Source organism: Haemorhous mexicanus, chromosome 5 (genome assembly GCF_027477595.1).
Source record: "Haemorhous mexicanus isolate bHaeMex1 chromosome 5, bHaeMex1.pri, whole genome shotgun sequence".
Lineage (NCBI taxonomy): Eukaryota > Metazoa > Chordata > Aves > Passeriformes > Fringillidae > Haemorhous > Haemorhous mexicanus.
In genome coordinates, this window is record NC_082345.1 from 7,926,046 (window position 1) to 7,939,883 (window position 13,838).

Here is a 13,838-nt window from a genome sequence, read left to right on the forward strand (position 1 = left end):
AAAATCATCATTGTATTTTATTTTTAATCAGAGATTCACTGGGTCTAGATTAAGTACATTTTCATACCAGTATTCCACTCTGATTTTTGAATGTCTAGTTCACCTTTGTTTGGGTAATATATCGTATTTTTCTGCATATGGTTCATGGGATTGATAGTGGGGTAATGACTGACTTGAGTCTTTCCTCTAAGAGCAAATCAAAGTTGCTAAAATGTCTTAGGATCTTTAGCTATGTATAGGCAAACAGCACTTTACAAAATTGAGAGAAATGGTAAGATTTAGCCCCAAAGAACTGAGTAGTCAGGTAAACAGGAGCAAGAATTTAGTATAATTATGTTAGAAGTAGTCAATGAAGGGTTGGCCAATGGGAAAAACAAAGTTTGCAAAAGAAATAGGGCTTGAAGGACTGATACAAAGAGAGCAGGCAAGGACAGTGTGTGCTTGTGAAGAGGGGCATTGACCCAATCAAGGGGTTTGAAGATGGGGGAAAGAAAAGAGGAGTACACTAATACTGGTGCAATGGGAAACCAAACAACCCACCAGGGATTTCAACCAATCTTTGAGCTGTTTTTTAATATCCAGAGAAAGTGGATACAGCCTTTACCACCTTCTTCCAAGGTATGGTTTAACAAACAAGTGAACTGATGTAACACCTTACAGCTGCAAGGGGGAAGATCTCTCTTCCTTCTGTCCTCTCCAGTGTCCTCTCCTCACCCCTGAGCCTGCTCTGGTGTTCCATGACTCCCGCCTGAGGCAATGCAAGTCCCTAACCTACAGACAACTAGCCAGTCTTTTGGAGGGGTTGAGAAATGCCACAAATACTAAAGCCCAAAGAGGGTAAATTGTGGAGCCTGTGCCTGAAAGAAGGGGTAGAAGGGAATGTGGTTTTCCATTTTCAGCAGTGCTACATTAATATTACCCCAGAAGGCTCCTCTGCTGCTAGAACACCATGAAGTGCAGTTGTGTGACAGCTGGCCTTGAGGATTTCTTCCTGACTCAGTTTCCAGTCTGAGAACTAGCCTATGGCATTGGCCTTGATAAGAAAAAAAAATTCACTTTTTCACTTTGTGTTGTAATTAGAGTTTTACTGGGTCAAAAAAAAAAAAGAGGTTTGAGTTTGTTTTTACTTACAGCTCGTGCTGGAGCACAGTCATAGGTAATAGCTAATCTAACTGTAAAATCTGAGTGGAGACACAGCTCCTGTAATTGCACCGCCAAGTAATCAGGTGATGTCAGCACACTCACACCCTGGTTCGTGTAACCTCACTTACCCTGAGATAACAGAGCAGTGCCTTGCCTTCCCCGTTCGCAGTGCCACGCGTCCCTCGCGCTCTGCGGGGCATCTGAGGCTTTCTGCGTGTGTCCGCGGGCCGTGACAAGCCCGGTGACCTGTGGGACAGTGACAGGGCACTTCACTTGCTGCACAGCTCCAAAAGGCAAACTCCCAGAATGCAAACATGAAGGAGATGTACAGGGCAGGTATATTGACAAGATCTTTTTTCTTTCCAGATTAAATAGAAATAAATTGGAGGTATACTGAGATATCAGCAACATTTAAAAATCCCAGGACATTAAACAAACATTTGTAATGCTGAACCCCAGGATAAACAGCAAATATTTTGTGTTCTCTAACAAATATTTGCAGAATTGCACACAGATGAATTAGGTAATCAGAGCAACTGCTGTCAGATAGCAACTCAAAATGGGTACAAAACTCTATGATACAACTCTAATTAACCACTCTTGTATGATGGTTCTTGTTCTCAGAGGCTCCCAGAATGGCATCAGTGATCTGCCTCTCCTGTTGTCAGCATTTTCCAGTGGCTTGGGAATTTCTGGGGTCTCCAGCTATGGCTGTAGAAAGGGTGAAGCCAGATAATCAGTGTGTGTGCACCCTGAGAGGCAGGCAGCTGGCAGGAGACCAGCTTTGGTGTATTTGCTGCTCTACATTCAAACCTTATGGATTTTGTCTGCCAGTTTCTAGAGCCAAGTGTACCTCAAGACATAAACAGGAGGTAAAAAGGGAGAAAGGGAGAGAATTATATTAAGATACGCAAATGATAGTAACAATTTTTTTTTTTTAAATGGGGGAAGACCTGTGAAATAATTCAGTCAAAAACAAAATATCTGATAACACTAGTACACAGAAAAGCAGACTTCACAGGCTGTTCCTTAGACAAGTTCTTGTTCTTGCCTCTTTTAAACCATATATCCAGATTTTTCTTCTGGCTCTCGCTGCATTTGAAGACAATGAAATGATAAGAGAAAAGACAATTTCTTCACGTTTTTGGGTTTTTTAACTGGAAAGACATTAGCTCAGGGATTATTATGAGAAAAAAACTCTTTGCAAAATATGCTGAATATTGCAAATATATAGCTTAGAAAACATGCTGGATTTTCATCTAGTTCTGAACACAATTTCTATTTCTTGCAGGTTCAGCATCAAATAGTTTCCACAAGGTCATGAGGTTTTCAGAAGCAAATGGAGCATTTCAGGCTTGGTTTCACTAAAGAGAGATGGGTCTTGCTACACAAGGATCTGTCATATGCAATTTTGTTTACTTGGGACTGTTTGCTAACCTCCAGCTTCAATGAGTCACGGTATTTTTACTGCCATGCTGTCCATTCCATAGGCTTTAACACACTCCTCCACTTAATTATTAACAAAGTCCAAAGGTATCCACCCCTCTCCCACACAGACCTTCCAGCTAAACACAGCTTTGAAACCTCTTCTTATTTAAAATTGTTCTTTACGGTTTGGATAAATACAGTGTTAGCAGTTGATGCTTTCGTGTTGCTGCAATGACGTCCTTCCCCACGAAGGCTCCTGCTGCTGTTTACATTCCTTATGTCCAAACAAGCCAGACTTGCCCACACTCCAACAGATATCCTCTGGCTTGGCTCCTCATGATCCAGCTGAAAATCACCTCCTTTCCCAGGGTTCCCTGTAGTCACTGAAAGAAGCTCTTCCCTCTATTTCCTTATCCCTCAGGTTCCCTGCCACAGTCACCTTTTCCACCTCTTTGGTGAGGCTGGACCAGGGTTTGATGCCAGGCTGATTTCCAGGGTAGTGCAGAAGGCAGGAATTCAGCCAGCACTCCTCGTAGATGTGAGGCACATGCTATGAATTAAATAATGAAATTATTCTTATTTTCTACTGCTATTTTCTATTCTTTTTCCATGGAACACGTTCCCTGATCTGGTTCACGGCATAGCCCTGCAAAAAGCTGGAATTGGTAACATTGAGGAGTGATGCAGCATGACATGAGGACAAATAAGGTGGTAGTGAATGTTGGGATGTTTCTGAGGCCACAGGATCAGAAAACTGTGACCTTTCTTTTGCTGGCCTGGGGTAAACCTCAATTTGTAGCCAATAATGAGTTTGTTAATCTGTTTTATGACAATGTGTTTTCAAGTCTCATCTGACCTCACTCTTCTATGTTTTTTTAACATTTTGTTTACAAATTATTTTATCAAACACTTTAAACAATTTTTGAAGTACAGTCTTGCTTTAAAAAAACCTGTCTAGGACTTAGTTACGAGCAGCTCCTATTCACACAGCAAAGCTGGTCAGTGTGAAGAGCAATGAGAGGTACTTGAACAAAAACGTGCACAGCCAAAGTTTAAAGGAAAAACTGGAACCTACAAAGCAGCAGCCCCATTATGTGTGCTTTTGTTTTGAAGTCTGACTTTTCGATGTGCAATGATTGAGCAGAAAGTCCCAAAATGAGCTGTGTAATTGTTCATCCCAAGGCAGCTGTGGCTGAGGCTCAGTGTATCAGTTATGAGTGCTGGAAAAGGCTGGGTGTGTATCACAGCGGGTGTTAATCGCGGCCTGAAAACAGGGTAGGAAAACAATTTAAACTCAATGGTTACTCAGCTAATTGCTTTGACTAAGTCTCAGATTTACACACCCAAAGCACCCAAACTCAACATTTTTACTTGAGAGTAGAAATACTTCCCCTTCCTCTTGTGGAGACAAGTAAAAGCAGTACAAGGGAAAGAAACTGCTTGCATTAAGGACCCTGGAGAACTACAAATCTGTGATTAGATGAGCTCTGGGAAACGCACTGGTGTGGACACACAGCACCACTACCACCCGGGAAATATCCTGTGTGCCACATGCTGCCAACTCCGGAAGCGGCAGCAGCCTGTACTTTCCCTTTAATTGCCTCAGCTAAAACCAAACAAACCCAAATCGGCTTAGCTTTGAGCTCCCCTTCAGGAGCCACCGGACTTTGCACCAGAACAAGCACACATGCACGATTGGCGCTGCATCTCCTCAGGTGCTCTGGAAGTCGTGCAATATGTGCAAAACCACTGCACCTCCTTGGGTGCTCTGGCAGCAGTACAACCTGTAAAACCACTGCATCTCCTTGCTAAAGGTGTGCTTACACCTCTGGTGCATGAGGTGTCCAGGGTATGGAGGCAAACAGAAGCTGCAACTTCAGTTTTAATTTCTGCACTTGGACTGAATTATTTGCAAAGCAAAATTATTTAGGGCAAGCTGATATTTTCACAACAATTCCTTATTGAAATCTGCATAAAACACAAGTGAAGGCCCAGAAACTTCTGCAACTTACATTAAGGCTACAACTAAAGCAAGACAAGGATAGGTAAGCACTGATGCTGGGAAAATTGACCAGTGACAGCATAAGCTGATTGAGGCATGCAAGGGAATAAATACACACTGCAGAGATGCATAGGAGGACACATTAAAAGAAAAACCAAGTAGAAATTGCTAATAATTGTATTAGGAAACACAATCCACTGAACATTCTGTCTTGCTTCTTTTTGTGCCGTGTCATGCTCATGTACAGGCTGTGCAGGGAAGGAGCAGGTTTCCTGCAGCGTTGGTAAAGGACAGTAGAGAGTGCATCAGAGGTTACAGGAAAGAAGAGTTGGGAATTGGAAGCAGACATCAAAGGGGGTACAGTGTTGACGCAAATAGAAAAGAGACTTGAGAGGGGACAGTGAAAGTTAGCTTTAGCTGGAGACAGGGGAGAACGAGGGCCAAAAGATGTGTTGCAATAGCCACTTGTGAGTAAGGTTTGAATCACAGTTATGGGGGGACAACAGGGACAGATTTTAAGTACGTCACCCAAGAAGAGAATCTCAGTGACATGGATAAAACACCAACTGGGAAACTGAGACTGGGGAAAAGGGGGCAGCAAAGGCTTCACTGAGCCAACAAAACAAAAGTAGGAACAAGTGGGAAACCTGGATCAGAAAGAAACTCTTTCTTTGAAACAGAAAACGTTCAAATAGTATTCAGTTCAAAGGACTGGAAATACAGGGATAAATAAATTAAAATGCATTAAACAATTAAATTAAGAGTACATTTATTTCCAAGGATAATAGGGGAAAATCTGCCAAAAAAGGAGGAAACTTTTTCCCTCAGTCACACTATGGCAAGTACCACATTCATCAAAGAAAGGAAGGAGCAATCCACCCAGAAAGAGAATAACAAAACTTCTCCCCAGTTCAAGATACCAAGCAGTGATTTGTTTTCTAAAAATGTATGCATTTATTGTATTAAGCTTAACTGATTTTTAGCAGTTCTCAAGACCAAAACCAAAACGCACAAATAAATCTGCTAAATCCTGCTGAATCTGGTAATGCAGTGTCCAGCACAAAAAGAAATGTGTAGAAAAGGAATATTACACTGGAGAAAGAAATTATTCAGATGAGAGGGTAGGGCAAATTTGGGAAAGAATAGCCACAGCTGAGTTTTGAAAGTAATTACTTATTGCCATTGGGTGTTTTCAAGTCAGTAATTTTCCCTCTGCTTCCTCCCCATCCAGCATGGGCTCCCCGTCAGAATAAAGGGAGCTTTACTATAAGAAACGTGCTTGCTCTGCTAATAGTTTTCTTTAAAGAACTTTTTTTTATTAAAACAAAGGAATGAAACACACTGGCTGTAATAATGATGAGGGGGTAAACACTAAAAAAAATTAATTCACCAGTTCTCAACCTGGCTGGCAATCATGTGAAAATTCATAGTGACAATGACAGCACCAGCATAAAGAGTAATGAGAGGAATTCTAAACACTTTGGCTTAAGAAGGGTTAATAAGTCTAAAACACCATGATCTTACATGCAACTGTTCTGAAGTCTTTTTGAAAGAGATGCATGGACACCTGCAATGTTTGATCTTGACGCTCTGACAAGTTATGAATTGTTTTAGTAAGTGAAGAGTAATGAGCAAAGTAACTTTCAAACATGAAAAGAAATTATCTGAATGACCAAGGTTATACCTTTTATAGATGGGGTGGCATGGTAAACATCTCTAACAGAAATTAAATGTAAGTAACAGATTAATTGCTTACTTTGTTGGGAAATATAATATCATCCTGGATTTTTTTTTTAATTGAATGTCTAAATAGCTTTGTGGAAGAGTAGGCTTGTGTAAACCTGTAAGTTGCATCCTGCTTCCATCCAAAACCTGTCATAGTAAAATGAGGCAGATGAGTCTCATGTGACTTATCTAAATGTTTTCATTTATCACCTTTAGCCTTAGAGCTCTGTTCTAATCCAGGAGAGAGACATGCACCTAAAAACAACCAGTCCTCAAATCCAGCCTGATCTAAAACCAACAGCAAAACAAAGCAGCACAGATACTTCTGTACCCAGACTCTTATGCTGAGCTTCATAAGAAAAGCTCAGAGTGGATACATCTCACTGTCCCTCTGCTCCACCAGTTTTCTTGGCTGTTGTTTGGGGGTTTTTAAGGGGTTTGATTTAAGGAGAGAGAATTGTGCTTCTAACAATGATTTGCATACTGTGTATATTAGGTATCAGATTTAATCCTCTCCTGTTCATTATCACATGGGGCTTTTGGCTTTGCCATATTTTGACCAGACACAAAGAGGCAGGATCCAGCATGCACAAAATTGTACAGAAAAATAATCAAATTACACTCTGACAGTTTTCTATACTTCTGCTAGTGACCTCTGCTTATAAAACTTGTTGCTTTGTGACTGTCTAGCCTCTTCTATTCTTTTAATAAGAATGATTCAAAGATTAATATAATTAATTTTCCATTAGTACATGTTAGTTCTGTAAGGCTTCAGTAGGCACTCACAGAGAAACAGAACCCTGTGTATGCTACATCAGCTGATAAAGTGCCGGCTACAATACCGGGTCTCTGCAGTTCCCACTTCAAATAAATACTCAAATGACAAGGCTCTATGACTCTATCGACTTTCTAGTGGAAGTATTTCATGATGACCCAGCAAAAACAAGGCCCATTGTCTGTTAAAATCTCTACCATCAAATCAGCAAGAGAAACCACAGCAAATATTTGAGCACAGGGTCAGCCCACTTCCTGCATTCTACCCGTAGCTGGAGGAGGTGGTGAAGGCGCTGCCAATTTTCCCTGGTATGGTCTGTCCTCCCAGCCTTGTGAATGAGTCTGTGCTGACTTGGAGCTGCTCATCTGCTCCCACAGAATTGTTATGAGAGACTATATCTGGCCTTTAAATAAATGAAAAGGCATTTCTCTTTTGCAAATGAAAATGTTTTGTGATAGAAATGCTGTGCATGGCTATGCAGGCCTTTGACAAAGCCAGCTGGCTACTGGAAAGATGGAAAATCAACAACTGCACATATCTGGCTGCTTCTTCCACAACTGTCAAGCTGTTAGGCAATTGTAATAAGGTTATTGCATATTAATAGAATAGAACACTAATTGGAAGTTATTCCAGCTAAAAACCTAGTAAATAATCTAACTTCTGATTTCTAAAAGCTTGCACATTTAAATAGCCAATGGATTTTTATATTTAGTATGCGATTAAGATTTGAACTGTGATACAAATTTACACAATCCAATCAGTAACTACACTTTAAAAGCTCTTTTAGTACAAAAGGAATTTTTGTCTCCTGTGCAAATATTTTAAGCATGGAATAGATTCTCCTCCTTTACTTTCTGCAACAAGAGTCATTTTCATGGACAAAATATTTCCAATTCTTCAGAAGAATCACTTCCAGAACAGGGCTTAAGAGAGCTCTCCTCCATGCCTGGAGTAACACAGCCCTCCTTGCTGCAGACGGAGCTTGCTACATGTTTGGTGTGGGCTGAGGAGCCCACAGCTCATAAACAGGAAACAACCCACAACTCATTTTGAATTCCAATAAATATTTTGTGTTTTACTGCCTTTGGGACAGCGCTTGTGCGTGAGTCAGGGCAAGATGAGGTGTGGATAGAAAGCTGAGTCAGCCTGGCATGCCTCTCACTGGCTGCTGTGGTAAGTCCCTTAAAACGTGCATGTTCCCCAGGCAAAATCCTGCGTCCATTCCAACATCTTACTCTAGAAAATTGTACTGCAGCGCTTGCATCATGTCACCTCACCTGCAGTGAAATATGTAGGTGTTAAACCTGGGAATTAACCTGGTAAATCAACTGATTCTTGTGGCATTGGATGTTGGCCCAGCTTGGGACAGACTGCGGAACAGCTCTAGTGGTTGAGAAGTTGAACTGTGACCTGAACCAGTTTGAAACAGTCTGAAATACTTTAAATCAATATAAGGCTTTTAGTTAGCTTCTGTTTTGCATGTTCAATATTGCCTTTTGCTGGCTGGTCCTGAGCCATGCCTTTGGGGGCTTTTCAGCCTCTGCTGTTACTGTTGCTTCTGCACCTCATGCTCTGGTGTCCAGGGCCACGTGCTAAAACTAAATTATGAGAAATTTATGGAAGTAAGTGTAGTGCTTGCTGCGGCATGGACTAAACCCCCAAAACAGTGCCCTCTTCCCTTTCTAGGCCTCATTTAACTTCCCATTGGAAACATTTGAAGTGACTCTTGTTTTATCAGCCCGATACTGTGCCATTGACTACTCAGCTCACTAATTAAGTGGGGTTCCTGATTAAATTTTGGTTTTGGTTGGTTGGGATTTTTTTTCCCCACATGGAATGCAAACGTGAAAGCAAGCACGCATTTATATGATTTTGAGAAGTGTTTCGTAGAGGGATGGATGGGCACAGCCACAGCCCCTCCTAGCCGGCCCTCAGGCAGGCGGCGCTCACCGCGCCCGCGGCAGCCGGGCCGCCCCTCCGGCCGGCAGGGCTTTGTGCGCCCCTGACCGAACGTCCCGGGGTCTCAGGCTCGACCCCCTCAGCCCCGTTCCCCGGTAAAAATGCGGGGGCACGGAGGGAACCGGGGCCGGGGGGTTGTGAGGGGAGCGAGGGGTCTGAGGGGAGCGAGAGATGTGAGGGCAGTGAGGGGTCTGAAGCGTGAAGGGAGTGAGGGCACTGAGGAGTTTAAGGGCAGTAGAGGGATGTGAGGGCAATGTAGGCAGTGAGGGGTGGGAGGGGTGTGAGGGGAGTGAAGGCAATGAGGAATGTGAGGGCAGTGAACGGAGTGAAGGCAATGAGGAGTGTGAGGGCAGTGGGGGATGTGAGGACAGTGGGGGATGTGAGGGCAGTGGGGGATGTGAGGGCAGTGGGGGGTGTGAGGGCAGTGAGGGGTGTTGAGGACAGTGAACGGAGTTAAGGACAGTAAACGGAGTGAAGGCAATGAAGAATGCGAAGGAAAAGAGGAGTGCGGGGGGTGTGAGGGCAGTGAGGGGTGTGAGGGGAGCGGGGCCGCCCCCGCCCCGCCAATGGCGCGCGGCCGCGGCGGGAGGTGTGTGCCGACCTCACTTCCGGGACCTGTCACCGGCCGCTCCCGCCCCGCTCCCGCTCCCGCTCCCGTTCCCTCCCCTCTCCTTCCCCGCTCCCGCTCCTTCCCCGCCGGCAGCCGGGGACACGGCTCGGCCCGGCCCCGCCCTGCGTGGCCGGTGGCAGCGATGCATGGTACTGCCTTAGGGGCGGCCTCTGCCCGAGCCGTGCCCGTGTCCCGGCCGGGGCGCCGGCAGGAGGCGGGAGCGCCCGCCCGGGGTTGGGTGACGCCCCCGGCTCGCTAACGCGGCGGCGGCGGCTTTGCTAATGACCTGTCCTTTCTTCTCCTCCCCTCCCTTGCCATTCGCTATTACTTATCTCTCCGGCCCCGCGGTGTGAAGCCCTCGGCGGAGCGGCGGCGGACAGTCGGAGGAGGTAGCCGGCCCGGGGAGATGCTGTAGCGGCTCCCGCTGCTTGCTCGGAGCGGCGCCCGCCCCCGGCTGCGGGAACGGGGCCGAGGGGCTGCGGGACGGGCAGAGCCGGCCCGGCGCAGGTAAAGAGCCACCCGGGAAGCCTCGGGGGAGCGGGATTTCAGGGCGCTGGAGGTGGGAACGGAGAAAGGCGTAATGCGAGGGGCTGTCACACAAGGGGCTGGTTGGCAACTGTCATGTCTCCCAAATGGAACATCTGGATTGCCCTTAACCTGGAATGAACTCGGGCACGAGGCAGAAAGTGCGTGCTGCTGGCTTGGCTCGGTCAGGCGGGTTGTGCTGTTCCCGGCCGGCTGGTCAGAGGAGGGTCCTCTGTCCTGAGAGCGAGGAGCAGGTCACTGGGAACGCCTCCGGGGCTTGTTTTTGGGCTTTGCCGCGTTCTTGGTTGTCCCCGTGGGGCTGGATACTTGCCTTTCAAAAAGCTTTCCAGAAGTAACAAAGGACAGGAGTGCGAAAAGGTGTTGCCTTCTATTCATATTAAGATTGGCCCAGTCTCACTCAATGACACGGGAAGCTGTTCCTAAGCTCTCTGATGGAAGTAGTATGAGCACAGGATTCGTCACACAGGATTATCTGGAATGATAATGTTCGGCACTTTTGGCATTGGGTATCTTAGTAATACTGCACTAATAAAGGTGTTGCATAAGTTTTGTTGTGAAGGAAAATCGTGGTCAAACTCCTTGTATTACAGAACATGCACAGACTTTTCTCATTGGCATCTGGCACTGCTCACCTATTAAAATTTGCTTTGCAGGCAGCAAAATGGATCAGCTGTAAAAACTATTTCCTTTGTAAATCCTGAATCATTGACTTAGCACTGAGGCTGCTACCTGGTCTCGTGCTGGAACTGAGGCACGTGGTTCATGTGATGTGGTCACACGTCTGCTAAACCAGCACCATAACTTCTGTTGGCTGGCATGAGCTACCGAGCAGCCATCGGCTCCTAGTGACTTTGAGTGGCAACTTTGGGAATTTCAAGTAATACAATGTAGTGTATGGGAAGGATGAGAGTATGCAGACCTTATCAGAGGTTTGTGGAACTCCCCAGATTGCATGCTTGCTGTCTTTTCCCATGTTTGGAAGGAACTCTTAGCATGGTCCAAAAAAACATTCTTATCAAGTTGTTGGTGCTTTATATTGACTGTCGTCCTCTACAGTCAGGTGCATAGGGAGTTTTGGCTACCTATTGGAAACACCTTGTGGGTTTGTCACTTGCTTTTCAGTAGTTCTTTAGTGTCCTCATTTTGTGTTCATAAAGGGTATAATGAATTTTAAACCATGGAGAGAGGGTTACACTTCAGTTGTGATTTTATGTTGTTATGCTTTTAGTATTTCATGTGTGGAGTGTTATAAAAATATAAGGAACAATAATGTCCTGCAGGAGAGTAGGATATATGGCCTAAGATACTAATCTTGTTCTAAAAAATGTATTATAATTCTCACTATTGTCCCAAAGCGGGCAAGGAAACATAACTTTTCTTATTATTTTTTTTCAGAATCAGCTTGTACTTCAAAATTGCAAACAGCTCTATTCTTGTCCTTACTTTTCTGTAGCTTTCTTGATGAGATTTGGGTTCTGACTTCTGCTTCCATTGCACGTATCATATTTTTGCAAGGGGGAAAAACAGAAAACACCATACTTATCTTGGAAAATAAACAAAGTTGAATTCATATTTATTAAATGTACAAGCATATTTTCTTACATAATTTTGGAATTTAAACTTTTTTTTAATCCACTTTTTCAAAATCTCTCTGCGTCTCAAATTTGTTTGTAATTTTTTGTTATGTATGCTTTTTTTTTATATATAGACTTTATAAACTATATAAAACCAAAATCTCTACCTTTGAGTTGTAAATCCTCAAAATAAAGGTCAATTGCAAAGACATCTCATGGGGCTGTGTGTGTACCTTGGAAACTATAACTGCTCTAAAGGTGTCCAAGAAAGACTTTGTGAGAATGCTCTTCAGCAGTAAAAGTATTTTACTCTATAACAGATAATTGAAATAGCACAGGGCTGTCACTATAGTGTTCACTGTTGAGTGGTTTTGAATTCTTTTTGTGTGAAGGAAAAAAGATCTGAATTATACTGGGATATACCTATTATATTCCCTAGCCAGATGTCAGTGTGGTCCTGCTGTAAAACTAGGGACATATTAAAAACCTCAGTCATTTAAAAAATTTTCTTAGCCCAAGTGAAATGAAAGCTTTTTTTTTTTTTTTTCAGAAGAAGCATAAAGAAATATTTTTCTTAAGTTATATTACATCATAGCTATGTAAAATCAGTATTATAAGACTTGGGAAATTTTATTGACACTTTTTTTTTTCTTTTTTTTAAGAATGTCAGCAGCTTTTTATTGATGAAGAACTGCTTGTTATCACCAATCTGCACATGAAATGGAAGGGGAAAAGATTCTGGAAAACAACTTCTGTTTTAGCCTTGCAAGATGCTGCTTGAAGGGGTAAGTACATTCATGGACTGGGCATAGAATTTCTGTAAAGAGTGGTTAATGTATAGTCAAATGGCAAGGAAAGAAATCTGGGCATATAATGGCAATAAAAAACTGATAAACACAAAATAGTAGCACAATCAGGAGAACAAAGTCAAACTTCCTTATAGTCTGATATCTACTGTTCTCTTAGGTGCTTGTCAGTAGAATTCTGAATTCTTAATATTTTAGAAGTAGAGTGCTCAGCATTTCAAAGGACCGGGTCTGTTAAATTAAATATTAAATGACATTTTATGAAGTTGAAGGTTGAATTTTTCACTGAAGTAGAAAGCCTGGTAAGGTTATGCTCTTAATCATCACAATCCTCAAAACTAAAATCTCTCCAAGAGTGTGATATTTGACATGTTGTAAAGATACTCAAGTAATATGAGACTGTTGTGTGACCAGATTGCATGTGGCATTGAGATGTTGCCAAATCTGACTCCACTTCCTCATACCACTTCTCATAGTTTCTGCTTATGAAACAATATTTATTTATAAGTGCATTGCATGTGTCTTTAAATATCTAAGAAGTGTAATTTCTGTGTCCAGTGAAGGACTTCTCGTGCACAGATTACTATAAATTATAAACCACAACTCCCTGGCACTCTAATCCTGACTGAGGCTTGAGTTGTTACATGACTGGTTTGTGTTTAAGACTTTGCTAAGTCTTAAAATGTGTGTATGGTGTTAAAATTTTTTATACTTTGGAAAGATGTAAACTACCAAAGAGGCATAGTTTGTTCTGTGCCACTGTATTCATCTAAATTTATTGTTTTAAGTTCAAGTTGTCTCATGCCTGTGGAAAATCTAAGAGTAGGAGAGATTGGCAAGCATTTGGCAAATTACCTATCCCTTTCTAAAAATGCTGATACACTGTCATGGTTTTTAAAAGATGTATAAACTGAGAAATTATTCACTAAATCTTTCCAAATAGTAAAAGAAACTTGTTCCAAAATGTGTCTGCCTTGAGGAACTCAGAGCAGTTGAGCTGAAGTTGTACTGAGGTAGTACAGCTCTTTGGCATGTTTCCAGGCAGATGAAATACATGTGAAAGCAAGTTAGTCCAATATTTTCATATTTCATATTTTTGTATCTCATTAGTTTGTTTTCATTTTGTTGAGAAGTATGTGGAAGGAAACCAGAGCTGCTGTTTGGAGTACTGGTTGAGTAAATCTTTGCTCATTTTTGAGTGTATTACATCCTGGAGCTGAGAGAACTTATCATGGTGAATGGTTTAGAGTTTGATATATTTTAAATGGAA

The 13,838-nt window shown here is 42.8% G+C and overlaps 1 protein-coding gene across 1 annotated transcript in view; it reads left to right on the plus strand.

Annotated features, from left to right (window-relative positions):
- Nucleotides 1-9,659: 9,659 nt before the first annotated feature.
- The window catches only part of PPARA (peroxisome proliferator activated receptor alpha), a 33,203-nt gene continuing 29,024 nt past the window's right edge, over nt 9,660-13,838 (plus strand). The window contains exons 1-3 of the mRNA XM_059845746.1: nt 9,660-9,791; nt 9,998-10,149; nt 12,425-12,547. The gene's annotated coding sequence lies outside the window, so the exon portion shown is untranslated. The remainder of the gene's footprint in view (nt 9,792-9,997; nt 10,150-12,424; nt 12,548-13,838) is intronic.